This window comes from Clupea harengus, chromosome 23 (genome assembly GCF_900700415.2).
Source record: "Clupea harengus chromosome 23, Ch_v2.0.2, whole genome shotgun sequence".
Lineage (NCBI taxonomy): Eukaryota > Metazoa > Chordata > Actinopteri > Clupeiformes > Clupeidae > Clupea > Clupea harengus.
This window is the reverse complement of record NC_045174.1, coordinates 12130080-12147221: the sequence shown is the minus strand read 5'-3', so window position 1 is coordinate 12147221 and position 17142 is coordinate 12130080. Positions and strand designations below refer to the sequence as shown.

Below are 17142 nucleotides of genomic sequence, written 5' to 3'. Positions count from 1 at the left end.
CATGCGTCTTTACTCTGACTGCTATATTGACTGAACCTGTGCTATATTGGCTGAACCTCGTGGGACTAGTTCAAAAGATGCCATTCATCCATTGCTCCCAGGCAAGTGGTCACATATGAGTGTTCACAGAAGAAAGTTCGCCATCAGAGTAACAGCGGCCATTAACTGATGTTTTGCTGTATTAGGTCCCTTTAGATCAGGCGTTTTCAACCAGGGGTCCGCGACATGAGCCTATGTTGATCAGTTCACCATTGAATTTTTTTATTTTTATAAATTCGCTCTGATATTTCAACACATTTCCAAATTACTCTTGAATATCGTGAAAAATATCTAAAATAAGAAAAATATGTCAATCTTAATAGTCTGAATAGCCAAGTCGCATTGCCTGAAATATACTGATGTAGACCCATGTTCAGCAAAGAAATTACACTGACAAGTGCTACAGGCGGAATATGTGCGTGGGGGGAGGGGGCGTGGCGATGGCAGTTAGTGATCTACCCTGATAATTTCACATATTTAAGTGTTATTGGCAGAATATCTGTGCGGGGGGAGGGGGCGTGGCGGCTGCGGTTACAAACACGCACGCGCGCAGGCAGATCAGTAGGGCCGCAAATCACAGACATATATAGGTATATACCTATATATAGGTATATATAGGTACATATGTCTATGCCGCAAATTACTTTCTAGTCAGAATGGTGGTCCCTGGGACAAAACCAGTTGAAAACCCCTGCCGCACATCAAGTATCTCCACGGCAGAGGAACTTCACATATTTTCAGTGGTTTTTTCTTTTGTTTGTTTTTTATCGCAAGGCATTAAAGAGAGTGATGTGTATAGAAGCCTAATATTGCATACTGGTAGGACAAAAAAAAAATCTATGACACTTAATTTACGAAGAAATTGTAATTTGTAGTCCGAAAAAAATCCAGTGCTCACACAGAGTCCTGTCTGTAGTGAGAAACAAACATAGTGGCTCAGACCGAGCCACAAACAATCCCAGCCAATCAACACAGTGCTTCAGGAGCACGGAAGGTAGGGGTGTAATTGGATTGGCTCTACGATGTCTGCATCTGGAAATGTTTGTTCTGTAATATCAGTTAGATTAGTTTTAATAATCAGATTAATATTAAAAATGTGATATATTTTTTGCAACTGGTGGAAATTTTAGGCCGTCCAGAATTTGACATTTAGCAATGTAAAATACTAATCAACTCTTTCGGTGACACACCCCTAGGCTAAGGGGTAGGCTAACTATTTTCTCAATCATTTATGACTCCATAAGTACATAACTGAATGTTCCCATAATAGATAGATGCAGTGGTGGAATGTAACGAAGTATTTTTACTTCGTTACTTTACTTAAGTACATTTTTACGTATCTGTACTTTACTTAAGTAAAAATAATAGTGCATACTTTTTACTTTTACTCCATTACATTTTTTAGCTATTATCTATACTTTTACTCCGCTACATTTCTACAATATGTGCTGTTACTCGTTACATTTTATGAACATAGTTTCGCCAAAATGTTGCCTATGTAACCCCTCTGAATTTGTCTGCGTTGTGTAGTTTTTTTCATAGAGAAAGCCGGGAGACGTGGGTGAAGTTCTCCAGTTTATTCACCTGGCACAAACAATATCACGGGACTCCTTAGCACAGCAGCATGGGACACCTTACAGTGTGCTAATCGTGACTCTATATCCCCGAACTCTCATACATCGTTAATTCAAGTTTAATTACAAAGTAATATATCTAATTGAAATATACACAATAAAACACAAAACATGTACCTGGCACAAACAATATCACGGGACTCCTTAGCACAGCAGCATGGGACACCTTACAGTGTGCTAATCTAAGAGGGAGCTTAAACATTAGCTATTCACACGTGTGATTTTGAACATCGATTAAAATATACATTCAGAGGTGCATAATTCCTAAACCAGTATGGATTTAATACATTCAGTCATTGTATTCTAAAATAATAATGTAGGAGCTCTCTTTATGCACAACTCACCGTGACTCTATATCCCCGAACTCTGAGGAGAGCCACTCTGTACAACATGCATAACCCCTAGAGGCCACTATTTCCCCAACAACATGACTTATGCACATGCTCAGTGTGATTAAATAGCACAAAAAGGATGCAAGTGGAAGAAACCAAATCTTCACTGTTACACCTACACAAAACTATGGATTGCGTTGCTGTTTTGGAAGTTTAAACCAATCAGGTGGCTCTATCAACTCCAATGATATCAGAGTGCGCGTTTGGCAGCAGCACTAGCGGTAGCTTTGCCTGTTATAGTTGAACATTCAGCCTGACTACTGCCTATTCAACATGGATCCAGAGTCGGCCTGAACTGAGCCCTCTGATATGAGCCACCCTTGGCCCTATTTAAAAGATATGTTCGAGTTCAAAGGCCCCAAGAATGCGTTCAATGCGTTTCCTGTCTCCCTCAAAAAAAGGAGTTGCTAGCCTTCAATAATTCGCCCTCAAATTTAAAGTAGCATATCGAGGTAAGCAGTGATTGCTATGCTAAGTTAATGTCCCTGACTTTTGAATATTGATATATGTATTGAATTCGTTTACTGACATGATATTATAATGTTATCTAGCGAAATGCATGTTGACATACAGCAATAGCATCAAAAAAACATGATTGGAGCTTCATTATATATTTAACGTAGTGGTAAGATAAAGCTGGTAGGTTAGCTATGTCAAGCTAGCGTGCCTTGTTCTGTCCAGTTTCACAATCACATTTGTTTTTCATGTTCCATGTTTCCCTTTTTTACACGTTTACAATTAAATAAAAGATTTAAAGATATCACATGGTGTCTTTATTGGTTCGGCTTAATGGTATTAACTTTGCAAATAATCCCTGGTAGATAACTTGTCATCCGCAGAATTGTAAGATATAGTGTGAACAGTATTACAGATGGTAGGCACCATAAGTACACCAACCTTTCCAATTAACAAATGTTGTTGCTTATAATTATTACTAGTAGTGACATCTGTAGAGGCATTTATTACCAGTAGCTATTTCTTTATCAAAATGGCACAGCCTAGACATTGAGAGACAACCCATTGCGTGAGTACTTTTACTTTTAATACTTAAAGTACATTTAAAAGTAAGTACTTTTTACTTTTACTTAAGTAGGATTGTTGATGTAGTACTTTTACTTTTATCTTCCTGGGTACTTGTACTTTTACTTAAGTACTAAACTTCAGTACTTCCTCCACCACTGGATAGATGCCCCAAAATATTACATGCTATCATGACAAAAATGTACGTGTTAACAGGCCAATTCTGACACATTAGTCTTCTTAATGTGGAAAGAAAGATCTTCCTTAGTGTGGAAGCAAGGAAGTTGGTCTCCTATCTGAAAGCAAATGGTTTAATAGATATCTCCGTGCTGAAAGTTTGTCTGGATGTTTGGAACATAGTAGCACGATTTGGCATCAAACTCAGGCAGCAAGGACAGAAGGTAGAGACCTCTGTGTGATGTTTTTGGATCTCGCAAATGCCTTTGGATTGGTGTCACTTTGTTGTGACTGTTATGAGACCAGGCATGGTGTTGTGTTCTGAGTGTGAGTGCATTGGTTTGAGAGGAACCTAACCGCTAATCCTACACACTTGCCCTAGCGACGTAAACCATGCAAGCAAGGCCATGACATCAGAGCTGCCAACTTTTCCAAAAACCTTGGAGTGAGATTTTGACGCGGGTGACCAACATTTTGCCGCGCATGCAGCCACACACGTTGGTGGCTCAAATATCAGGGAATTGGAATTAATTTGGCGTTGTACCCATGTTGTGCCCTGCATTCTTGTGGTTTGTGGGGCCCAACGACGTTGATAGGGGCGGCCTACCGGAGATGGACAACTTTGGTTACATTCTGTGAAGCCAAGACATAGCTGAAGGTCCACCCCCAGGACATTTTGGTTTAAGGTGATGTTATTTCCTGCATTCTAGTGGATTTTTGGGTGGTATGCTAAAGATGTGCAATACCTGAACTTATTCTGATTCATGTTCATCTGATCATGACTTGTAGGGCCTTCTAGACTTGAGCTGAACATTCAACCAGAAAACTATTGTTGTGCCTCAATGACTGTCTATGTACCACAATATAGCCTAATTAATAGACCTGTGTTTAAGATTTGACCAAGGTAGGTTGATTGACATTTTGATTACAATGGTATTCAACTAATTCTTAACTGAAACCTAACCTATATTGTTAATACTTGTATTCTTAAGAGCACTTAATGATTTATGTTCAGCAAAAAATGACACAACATTAGTTAGGGAGAAATATTTTTCATTATTCAAAGCCTCCCACCACACGTTCCATCAAACAAAAAAGTGCAACAAATAAAGTGCTTATACAGTAGCCTTTTTAAGCAATACAATGGATCAACACATGACAAAAATAACTAAAAATGAGGTATCAAATGCAGATCAGAAGCTGGTTAGTAATTTTCTAAGATCTGTGGGCAAGGTTGTACTGGCCTGTGGCCTTCTTGGAGGCATTGATGACCTCTGAGGGGGGCTAAAACAGGGCTCCAGGTCGGCCATCTTTATGGCCGTTATTGAGGACAGGGTGTCATCCAATGCCAGGCTATTTCTGGTCTTAGTTTTGTTCAGTCCCACAACTGAAAACACCCTCTCAGCATCTGCATTCGAATGGGGCAACACCAGGACCAGCTTGGCGACGGCAGCAAGCCTCTCAAATTCTTTGGCTCCTGTCACCTATGGAAAATGAACCAAGAAAAAAATGGAAAAACATACCATATTCTGTTTTGATTAATACTGTAAGTGTACTGTAACAAAGTTCAGATACAACATGCATAGTTTGCATCATGTATGACACAATATATGCATGCATCAATAAAAGCAACATATGTAGCCAAGCCACACCTGCCAAAAAGAAAGACAAAAAAAATGTATACCTTATGTTTCCGTGTTGCCATTCCAGCCCAGAAGCTTTCCATCTCAGTTTCGTCCTGAAGGGAGGTTGTTGGCATGGTCTGATAATTCAGAAACTTCTCACCCAGGTGGTCATGCTCCTCTGGCCCATGGTATGGGAGGAGATGGGGAAACCTATTTATGAAAGTAGAGTAACAGGTGGTTAAGTTATAGGTATATTGTCATCAACCAGCAGCAGTTCATACACATCTTTGAGGAAAAGCCATATAAGAATAACTCATGTGCAGTTTAGGAGTGAACATACCTCATCATAAGCATTTTAGCTGAGATGATAGACAATAATTAAAGAAAAAAACTAACCTTTCAACAAATTACAGGGCATCTTCAATGCCACTTTCAGCCCTCTGCCGCACATCTACAAATTATGCGTGTTTGATCAGTGGCTCTTCCATTGGCAGCTTCTTAAGTGCATAGCCCATACAGCACTTGTTAGGAAACACATCTTCATGGAATGAATCCACCTGCCGTGGTGTGATGTCACCCTCATCAAGATACAGTGCCCTCTGCAATTATTGGCACCCCTAATGAGCAAAACAGGCTATAAAAAAAATATAGGGGCCCATGAGCTCAGGGGGCCCCTAAGCCAGAGCCTCTGCGTGAAGTCGCTGTTATGCATCTCTTATTTGTGGTTGAAAGAGGTGTATTTTGTTAATTTGCTGTTGGCTTTAATTGAGTGCACCTGCGCTGTGTTAGAAAATGTGCATGTGCGCCAGGGGCATAACTGGTGCATGTGCGCCAGGGGCATAACAATGCAGCCAGCGCGGAGGCAAAAGAGGAACCGCCTTATTACTTTTCTCTGACATATGACTGTCAGAGTGTCACTACTTCAATGCGACTGTGATCAACAATGAATTTGTTTTGGACTCTCCAGGATACCTTGTGCTATATATTTCCTCGAAATGGCATACCTGTCTCTGTCATGGTTTTCATCATTTTTTGGGGGAAATCGTCAGTAGCAATTAGGGATGCACCGATACCGATACCAGTATCGGTATCGGTGCCGATACTTCGTTAAAATACTCGTACTCGTACTCGTTGTTGAATTGCCGATACCAAGCACCGATACCACTCATCAGTATTTCACTGCATCAAACTGGCCGGGCTATGCTATCTGCACTGCTACGGTGTCGAGGGGCGGACAGGAAAGTACTCTGTTTAACACAAGCAATTTGATTAAACATCTGAAGACGCACCATAGTGCTAAGTACACAGAGTTCACTGATGCTAGTGGCGCAAGACCGAAGCAACCAATCTTAACTGACGTCTTGCAAAAGAAAAAAACGCGCACGCACACACAGAAAGAGAGAGGTAGAGAGAAAGACTGTGCCACATAGGTTAAGTGATTGTTTGTGTACTTCAGCAGGAGATTCTTCTGATCCTTTTGTAACTGAAATGTGCTCTTGTGCTAATCCAGTAATAGTTCTGTTCACTTTTTGTTAAGCAGACTGTGTTGTTAACTATGCAGCAAATTGAATTGCCTTTATCTGGTTATATTTGCATTTTGTCTAATGTGATGATATTGTCTGTTTGAAGGCTTTTTTTGTGTGTTAAAACCAGAAAGCTCGGTTTATTTTTGGCTTGGGATAGCCTTCTGTTAATTTTGTACTATAGGCTTGACATAATCTGCAGAGGATAAAATAAAATCTGCCTCCAAATTAATTGCACTTTCATGGAGACCAAATCTAAGAAGTATCGGTATCGGTACTCGGTATCGGCAAGTACACAAATAAAAATACTCGTACCGGTTTGTAAAAAAGTGGTATCGTGCATCCCTAGTAGCAATCTATAACACAATTATATGCTTATCCTACATAAACTATATAAACTATAAAAATTAAATGAATAATTTCTTATTTTCTTTGTTATTTTTGTCATATACAGATATGCAATGATGATTGCTGGTAAATATGTATCTTGTTGTCCAATGTCAAGTCTCTATTTGATCATGTGACAACACGATCATGAACGTCAAGACCGACAAGCTGACTAAGCACAGCCAGAGGCACAGCACACCTGCAATCCGAACGACGCCTTTCAAACATAAAAGTGGTGATGCATGATTTGCTTTTTCAATGGACAGGAAAGCCAGCCCATTAAGCCTCTCCTGCCCCAAGCCTCAGGTAGGTCTTAATGAGTTTCAATTTACGAAAGGATCACTCGGCTGTTGCCCTGTCACATGTAATGTCAGAAACAATAGCAGGGCAGTGCACACCTCACCGAAGGTGGATGTTACGGAGTAGACTTTGACCTGTCTACTTTCCCAATACAATAGCCGAAGTATCTAATTCGCTTGCAGCCTACCTGGTCTGCCTCGTCTACCTGGTGCCATATGCACTGGACGTCCGGGTCAGCCACCACCAGGCTGCCTTCCTCATGTCCATCCTGGGTGTCATCGACATCTTTGGAAATATCTCATTTGGATGGCTTACTGACAGGAGGTATGGCGCCCCTCATTGCATCTTTTTGGGCCTCTTTATCAAAATCTAAATATGGTATAAAATTATAAGCGTTGATGGAGGAGTTTGGTAAATAGACCATACATATACGTATGCCATACAAGCAATGACTGTAAAAAATTGAGTGAGGTCATGTAGAAAAAGAATTAGCAGGAACAGTTCTAGTGTACTTGAAAGGCTGGCCGCAGGAAAATAATAAAGACTAACCCCAAAGGTTTTAACTTAGGCTAATATAATGTATATATATGTTTCATATGTAGTTGTCTCTTGTCATCTCATGGAAATTCACATTGTGCTGCTAGTCAGCGATCTGAAATTGCACCAAAGCAAAGAGAGAAGGTGTTTGTTGTGAAGGTGTTCAATAGTTAATATTTTTGATTTTCGGAATAGCTAGGATTAATGTGTACCAAGTAATGACTTACTAACTTGCGCTTACGGTATTGAGCATGGTCTTGATGTTACCAGAATTGATAGCAGACTCAGCCAAATATGTCTAGTAGTGGGTGGGTTCAGGGTGTACGTGAGTGACACTCTGTTTGACCTTGAGTCTAACTAACCCCAAATTGCCTTTACTCTGCATGATCTGGCTCCAACTGTGCTTTCCTTACTCAAGTGCAGAAAATATGGCAGCCTTCTTTATGCTTGCATCAAGACGTTCATTTTTAAATTTCAAGTAATTTGTTTTTACACAGGCTTCATCCTCATTTTGCTCAGAATGGTAGTGCTAAGTCCGAGTGCAAATGCAAACTGGAAAGAGCAACATTTGGACACCAAATGTTTCTTGACATGCTGAATGCGTTTATAATGAATATTTGTGGTTTGGCTGAAAAGAATGTCCACAATAAAAAATGACTCTCTCACCGACAGTATAGTCCTACTAGACAACCTAGTTCGACTAGATTGAAGACTCACTGTAAGTGTTTATTTCAACTTCAGTGTAGGTCTGGAGGAGGTGGTCTAAATATGCTCTGAGTAGAGTCTGACTGAATTATAACTGACTGTGACTGACTCTGATGTTTTGTTCACATCCCACAGGTGGTTGAAGAGGCACTGTAACCTGTGCTACCTCTTCGCCGTGGGCATGGAGGGCCTGTGCTGCCTGTTCATCCCTCTGCTCCGCAGCTTTGCCCTCCTCATACCCTTCTCCGTGCTCTACGGCTACTTCGACGGAGCCTACGTGGCGCTCATCCCCGTGGTGACCGCCGACGTGGTGGGCACGCCATACCTGTCGTCGGCCCTGGGGGTCGTCTACTTCCTGCACGCCATTCCGTATCTGCTCAGCCCACCAATCGGAGGTGAGGGTCAACAAGGTCGTTAGTCGATCATTGGCACAGTAAATCGCAGGAGGATCTGTTCTAAGCGTTCTCTTCTCTAAGTTCTAAGTTTGTTTTTTCCCGCTTTTGACCATCAACAGTAATTTAGTTCCACAAGGAGAGACAGTAGATGTGTAATTGACTGCTGGGAATCCTCAAAATTGATACTGGTAAATGGTCAACCAATCGGAGGCTTGGGTCAACAAAATCGTTAGTCGATCATTGGCACAGCAAAATCGCTGGAACAGGATGATCTGTTCTAAGCCTGTCTGTTTTCCCCCTCTTTTGACCATGAATAGTAGCTTAGTTCTACGAGGAGAGACATTGAAGATGAGTAATTGACTGCTGGGAATACTCAAAAATTATACTGGTAAATGACTGACAACTGTTCTTTATGAATTAAATGGAGAATTTGACTGCTGTGACTGCAGATTCCACAGCGACAGTTGCCCAATCACTAAGCCTGACAATGAAATTAGCCAATTTCAAAAATAAACTCAAATATAAACAACCTTTTGCTAGAATAGTGGACTACGTCTTTAAGGGTAGGATAATATATATCAGACCTGAGGAAGTTGTGTAAGATGTATTTGTATCATCTACACGGTACTACAAAATAAGACTTCAGTAAAAATGGTCAAAGTGTTCTGCCTTCAAGGCGGCTTTTTTCTGAGGTCCCTTATCATTAAAACAACTAACCTTCCATCCACCACCCACACCATACACAGAGAGATCGAGAGAGAGAGAGAGAGAGAGAGAGAGAAGAAAGACGATGCACCGATGACCTCAAAAACACACAGGGAACATCTCTTCCTCTCTCACATGCACACAAACACACACATTATAGCAAAGTATTTCCTCTCACAGATGCAGCCTTCACTATACTGCTCTCTAGTGGAGAATATACACAGTACTCCTTTCAAACATATTGTTTCCTTAACAGAGTATTTACATGTTTTACTTTCTCCTTCTTTATTTGACTCTACCTCCCCCCCTCTCTCTCTCACTTCACACCTCCCTCTGTCTCTCCTTCCCTCCATCCTTGTCCCAAGTTGGCTAGTGGACACAACCTGTACCTACACGGCCCCCTTCTGCCTCAGTGGCTTCTCACTCATCTCCAGCTCGCTGCTGCTGGCTGCGGTCGCCGTCTGACATCTGCCAAAATATAAATATTATATAATATTATAAGTGTTGAGGGCTGAGTTTGGTAAAAGATAGATTTACATATAAACAGAACTATTCAAATACTTTTGCTCCCATAAACAAGTTAATTTCAGTTACAATAAGGTGACACGGATTTACTAAATGACAGAAAGAAACATAATGTAGTAAAGTGCTCATGTATTTAATAGTGAACGTTTACAAAGCAGTGTTGTGAAAATACATGACTTTATGGTGATCAATATTTTGTTGGTTTTTAGGTTTTGTTGCTGCATAACAGTATTTCCCAACTCTCCACCAGATGCAGTCTAGCACAATGACTGCTGTCACATCAACCAAGTTTTATATTAATAGTGGCTAAATGTCCATGTTTGTGATGTGACTTGCTGTGGTTGTAGCTATTCGCCGTTATATGACATGGAGGAAGAATTACTGCAATGACAACCGAAGGTCACACAGGGCACTGAGATACTCGTCATTTTTTAAATCAAACTGCAGAGCTTTCTCACAGCACTCCAATGCCTGCCGTCTCTCTCCCTCTGCCTTGTGGACGAATCCCAGGATCCCAAAGGCTTCTCCGGGCGTTTCTCAGCCAGCTTCTTCAGGGAGCTGGCGCTCCGCTTCCCCTCGCCTGTGTCCTGCCCAAGTGTCAAACACTCCTTATAGTGCTTGACAGCCAGTGTTTCAGACTTGTTGCAGTACTGCTGGAACTCACTAGCCTGGATGCCAGACGAACTTAGCCACGCCCACAAATTATTTGGTCGGGAAGTTCGGTCTGGTGTCGCTCCATTGGGGAGAAATTATCTCCTCACAAAAATCTGTGAGGAGATATAGACCAATCAAATTGTCAGGGCGGGCTTTATACGATGATGGACAGATGATCAACCCTAACGTAATCAACCACGTCACCAAAGAGCTTTTGGGGTGAATTCGTTTTCAACAAACATGGCTGCCGTTGGAGAGCTGAAATGTGGAAATTCGAGTCTGTTTTAGAAGACATTGACAGCACATTCATTTTGAAAGAGGAACAGAGAAACGCGATCAAGGCATTTGTCGATCGAAAAGATGTTTTTGCCGTCCTTCCTACGGGATCCGGTAAAAGTTTAATGTATCAGCTGGCCCCATGGTCTACGTTATGGTCATACTACGTTGCTCTGATTGGTTGTAGGCCTATCCAATTGAGCGAAGAGGCCTTTTTTTTCCTAGTTCGGTTGAAACACGCCCCATAATCACAGCCCAACGGAGCGGTCTCAGACTCATATTCTGACTAGAATTATGAGTATGACATCGTCAGGCTAGGAACTCACCATAGTAAAGGTGTATCGATTGCAATTTCTCGTGGTTCTCCTTCGCCACTTTAAATGTTTTCTGGAACATGTCCTCAGCCCGAGTAATATCTTTACTCTCCCCATACTGCAGAGCTAGCTCAGCCATGGCGATAATGAAGTTAGACTTCAGGGTCGTGGCCAGTTCAAGATGATCGAGGCACTGACGGGTGAGCTGTCTGATCTCAGGTCCTTTGCCCCAGGCGCCTCTTTGACGGAACAGGTCCGTCTTCTTCCTCTTGTAGCACAGAGCCAGTTGATGATGAAGGAAGGCAGAATTATTGTTGCGCTCCACGGCCCTCTTGAGCAGTGCAATGGATCGGTCCACGGAGCCACAATGGCGGAAATATTTCCCGACATAGCGAATCACATGTGGGTTGCTTGGATCCATCTCAAAAGCCTCATCGACCAGCTTCTCTGACTCGTTGTACTGCTTGAACAGAGCCAACCTCAGGCCCAGCAACACCATTAGAACGGCATCATCTGGGTTTTTCTCAATGGCTCGTCTGAGTTGCTTTACTGTCAGCGAGTCTTCTATTCTTGGCGGCTCGACTTCTGTTCGATAGAGAGCGATGGCGTAGCCGGCGTTCAACTCACTGTCGCCTGGCTCCAGCTCCAAGGCTCTCTTGAAGCACTCCTTCGCCTTCTCATAGTACTTGTAGTTGAACTTGAGGAAGGTCCAGCCCATCTCACCGTAAACCTCTGGATGAAGCACGGTTGGGGACCCAGTGGGGAACTTCTCCTTTATCCCTACGAGCTTCTCCAAGAAGCTCTTGCACTCGGAGTACGATCCCCGGTAGTAATGTAGCCAGGCAAGGTTGCCATATGTGACAATGAGAAATCTCTCACAATCCTCACCGTGTTCCCTTGTGAGCTCTTCCGATTTCAGCAGGTTTGCGAGGGCATCGTCTTGGAATCCTTGTAGGTACCTGACATAGCCCAACAAACAATATGATCGTGCTGCCTAACTTTCTTGCCCAGGTCCAGCTCTATTTGGTCTTCCAGCCTCCTCTGCAGATCTGACAGGTCTATGTTTTCTTTGGTCAGAGCCCAGGTGAAGTGACACTCCAGCTGTAGTAGCTTGGTTTTCAAAGCTTTGTCATTAGAAGGGCTGAAAAGAGATAAGGCATCAGCGCCTATATGTCCTACAGAAAAAGTCTGCAAAATTATAATCAAATATATAGCCTAATGAAAAGTGAAATTCTTCCTGTCACCGTTAAAAGAAACAATTCTAAAGGTCAAAATACCAAGTGTAATTAAAAGTAAATGTTGCTGGTTAAAAAAGGTCTCTAACTATCTACTAGTTCATCATATCTCGCATATATGCTTCATTAGTGAGCAGTAGACTGTCTGCTACTTGGATAACTTTCAGTGGACCATATAAAAGTAAGATATTGTCACTACATTTTGCTGTGTTAAGTTTGGTCACTGGCGAAATCTGCGTCCCAAGCTACTTCCAGGTAAATTTGTTGAACACATGCAGCTGTTGTTTCATTGATTGGCGTAGATGTCTGGGATAAACATAGTGAAATTAGTCTCCGCTGTGTGAAGTGCGCAAGATGTTTGAGCGTAATCCGTAAACATAAAACTGGCACAGGCGAAGTGTCCCTTGCTATGCGATTTTATATAAATGTACACAGCCCAGCACTGGAATCGGACCTGCACCCTAGGACACCGTAGTGGGAAGCTAATTTTTACGCTATATCGTGTAAGTGAATGTCCCACCATGGACTACATTACCCACAATTCTCTTATCACTTTGATTTTCTTATCTACATTTCATTGATACCACATTGGCTGCAACAAGGCAATAAAAGGATGACACATTTTTCCCTTTAAAGCCGCGGAAAACCCAAATATTTGTCTCTCTGGCGGTGGGTTTACAACAGTGAATACCGTTCATTTAAGAGATACCATCACTGCAGAACAAGAACAAAGGACCACGCAACAACGAATCGTATTGAATTTTTGGTTTTGGCCGAAGTTACGAAAATACTCTGACTCGTTTAGCTGCAACCTAAGTTATACAGGTAGAATTATACTGCAGCCCAGCAGTTTATTGAATAAGAGAAGGTGACCTGTTCCCTCCTCATTTATTTACGTCGACGAAAAGAACTTCTACATCCTTCGAGACCGTCTGACGCCCAACGAGGTCTGCACGAGTTTTCAGCTGACGAGCTGCAGAAGGACACGGACATCTCCCCTGAATCTGCGCCCCGCGCTGTTCATGTGGAATTCCGTAAAACACCGTTTAATGTGAGCAAGAGCGTTAATCAAGTAAGGCTGACATCTGGGCAGAGATTAGTCCTATATGTGTGTTAATATATGTGTGAAAGTATCCTTGTTTTATTTCATTTATGATTTAAATGTGCACTTTGTAATTCACAGTTTGCACGGTTTGTGACCGTGACATTATCTTGCTCTCTTTTACTTTGCTAATTTGTTAGAATGTGCATGCACCATCTCTCTCTCTCTCTAACTCCCTCAATCACCATCTAAACATATACAAGTACACATCACGATTTGAGTGCTGCTTAAATATATTGTATTGAGTGAAAGGCCTATAGCCTGGATTCTAACCTCGAGGTAAGAATCCATTGTCTAGGTACTCATTGCATTCTGTGCCCATCACCCAACTTAAATTGGCGCCTAAAACCAGACGAATCTGGCCTCGGAGCTGCACTCGCATCCGTTGACCACCACCAATCTAATTGCCGCCTCTCACACAGACGTATGCGCACTATTTCCTTCACTTCTCTGGTTATTTCATGAAGTGTTATAGACTTTGTAGTGATATTGTAGTACGATAGTATTGTGATACCATACTTAGACTGTAGCATAGTGGTACAACTAGAGCTTTCCATGATTTTAGTAATTTAATTATAAAATATGAAATACTAAATGTAATGATTATTACATTTTATGAGACCGATTTAATTAAACTAATGTAACAACCCCGGTTTCACCTACAATCATATTCATTGTCGACAACTGAAAATCGATATAGGCGAAATATAGGCCAGTGCCTATTCAACATGCGATAATTAAAGGAATAATTAAAGGATAGGTCTCATACAGCAACTAAAAGTTATAGATGACTGAATAACACATGAAGAACACTGACACCACACACGTAGTGTAGGCTATAGCCTACAGTATATGTCGTATCGGATAGCAGACTGAAATCTACATTCTAATCTGTTGTTGCAGGCGCAACAAAATGTAGCTCGGCGAAATCCATTTTAAGATCTAAGAGGTGTCGGCTATACTTGACAGTATAGTTTGAATACTCACTTCATTCTGAAAATATAGCCGGCTTAAACAGTCTCAGTGTTGTTCATGCATTTTTTTTGAAGGGGAAGCCTACACTCCACAAACATCGATAGATAGACCCACCCATTCAGACATGAATTCTGACGTTTGGCGAAATGAAACTGAAACTGTTGCATGATTTGGGAGCCCTCTTGGAATTTCTAAGGATTCCTCAGTGGAAACCTCTCTCCTGAAGTATGTGGCGGTGAACATGGTTATCTGGGGCCTGACTGGACATTTCATGAGGGCCTTGCGGATCAGCTCTCTGCATTTCAAAGGATTAAAGCCTTAAAGTTTCAGGGCTAAGTGGACCATCACCTCAGCGTCGGTGGGGTCGAGGTCCAAGGCTCTCTGTAACTGTTTGGCTGCAAGGCTGTCTTCGGGCTCGACCTTACCATCCGTCCTGACGAGCTCCTCCAATCGGTAAAGGACCACTGCATAGCCCATGTTGTAGGACACACTGTCAGGCTTGGCTTTCAGAGCCTTCTGGAAGCTCTCCTTGGCCCTTGGATAGAACTTATCCCCCAACCTTATGAAGCTCCACCCTTTCTCTGCTTCCACGGTGACCTCTCTGCCCTCATCTGTGCTTATAACCTTGCCTAGGTAAGTGGCTTGGACCTGGCCACACAGTGACTGGGTGTTAGGCTCAAATATAAACAACTTTTTGCTAGAATAATGGACTACATCTTTAAGGGTAGGATAAAATATATCAGACCTGATGAAGTTGTGTAAAATGTATTTTTATTATCTACACGGTACTACAAAATAAGACTTCAGTAAAAATGGTCAAAGTGTTCTGCCTTCAAGGCGGCTTTTTTCTGAGGTCCCTTATTATTAAAACAACCAACCTTCCATCCACCACCCACACCATACACAGAGAGAGAGAGAGAATGCACCAATGACCTCAAAAACACACAGAACATCTATTTCTCTCTCACATACTATGGCAGCCCAGGCCAGGAATGCCACATATCCCTCTCCTGCGACCTGACGTCCACAGCAGGATAAATTGGGGCCAAAAAGGCTTCACGGCAGGACAGGACATCTAGGTTTCCACAGCGCCATCCTGGTCTGAGAACGACAGAGAAGTTACAAGGGTGGCCTCCCCAATTGTCAACTCCAGACTATTTAAGGCAAACTGCCTTTTCAATATGCTTTGCTTCCAACTTCTTCAGCTCCACATACGTCACCTCAGGGAAGCAATCCACCTCTGGCGGGGCGTAGAGTCCCTTCCTCTTGAGCACGACGTGTTCAGGCACATCTTTGCCATCCATCTCTGCTGCCTTCTTCAGGGTCCTCTCTTTGTAGGCCTCGTCTGTGGGGTACACTACTACCACATTGAGCTGGTAGCCGGCGAACAGGCACACCTTTCTCCTCTGGGCAGAGGCAGACACGTTTGTCTGGTCAAAGACATCCCCCTCTTCTCCGAGGTCGTTGTCGCCTTCGGCACCATCGTCTTGGTTGTCTGCCTCTTCACCATTGTCATCTTCCCCAGACTCTTCTTTGGCAGGGGCTGCCTTGGCAGCAGACTAGCTGGTGGGTTTTCATCTCTCAGCATGGTCATTTTCACCATCATCAGCATTTTCATTAACAGCTTCATCAACAGCAGCTTTGTCACACTCTTCATCACCATCTTCCTCATCAGTCATACTCTTCATCATCATCATCTTCAGAGACATGATTTTCATGGACATCACCATTTTCATGAACATCATCGATTTCATCGGCATTTTCATAATCGACATCATCAACGACATCATCGTCATCGACAAACTCACCCAGGAACACACGCTCATTGGTCCTGGCCATCTTTGGTAGAGTCTCCCAGGCCTAGACAGTGTTAGCCGCTCCATGCGGTTGGTAACCTGCTTCACGCTGCATTTCCTCTTTTATGGCAGTAAGCCTTTCAGTTACCTTCGGTCCTTCGGCCCCCTGGGTCAGCTTCTCCACGACCTCCTCTAGGTCCACATCAGAGGAATTGGTCGATGCCTGTTTGCAGGGCTCTCTGCAGTCTTTGCTGCCCCTGCAAGAAGGTGGTCAACATCTCCTCCAATGCCAGATCCATAATCCACATCTTCTCACTTAAGCTGAGTCAGTATTCCCGCATTCTCAACCATATGTGGCAGCCCAGCTCTCAAAAGGACGCAACAAGGGAATTCCTCAAAGGCAGGTCCTTTATTAACTTTTTTAACTTACAACAAAGGTACTGAAACATAACAGAAAATGGGGTAAACCCTCCGGCTTGCACCCAGTGCTACCGGCACCTTACCCTGTCTCTCTCTCGTCAGTCCTTCTTACTGACTCTTTAAACCCTTTTGTTTGACTAGTTTGGCACTGAGCATTAACTAGTCAAACAATCTGCAGGTGAGCATCAATTAGGGAATGGCCCGACCTGCCTGGTCCCCAGAACACCTCCCCAGGGTCCTAAAGCCTGCCCTGTAGTGTCCTGGTAAGGGAATTCACTGACTTATAAACCTAGTGGGACCCAAACGCAGCTTGGGGCACCACAATACACACAAACACACACACATTATAGCAAAATATTACCTTTCACAGATGCAACCTTCACTCTACTGCTCTCTAGTGGAGAAA

General features: G+C 42.7%; 1 pseudogene; it reads right to left on the bottom strand.

The window, feature by feature from the left end:
- Nucleotides 1-9529: 9529 nt before the first annotated feature.
- LOC105905385 lies at nt 9530-13927 on the bottom strand (annotated as a pseudogene).
- Between the last annotated feature and the right edge of the window lie 3215 nt (nt 13928-17142).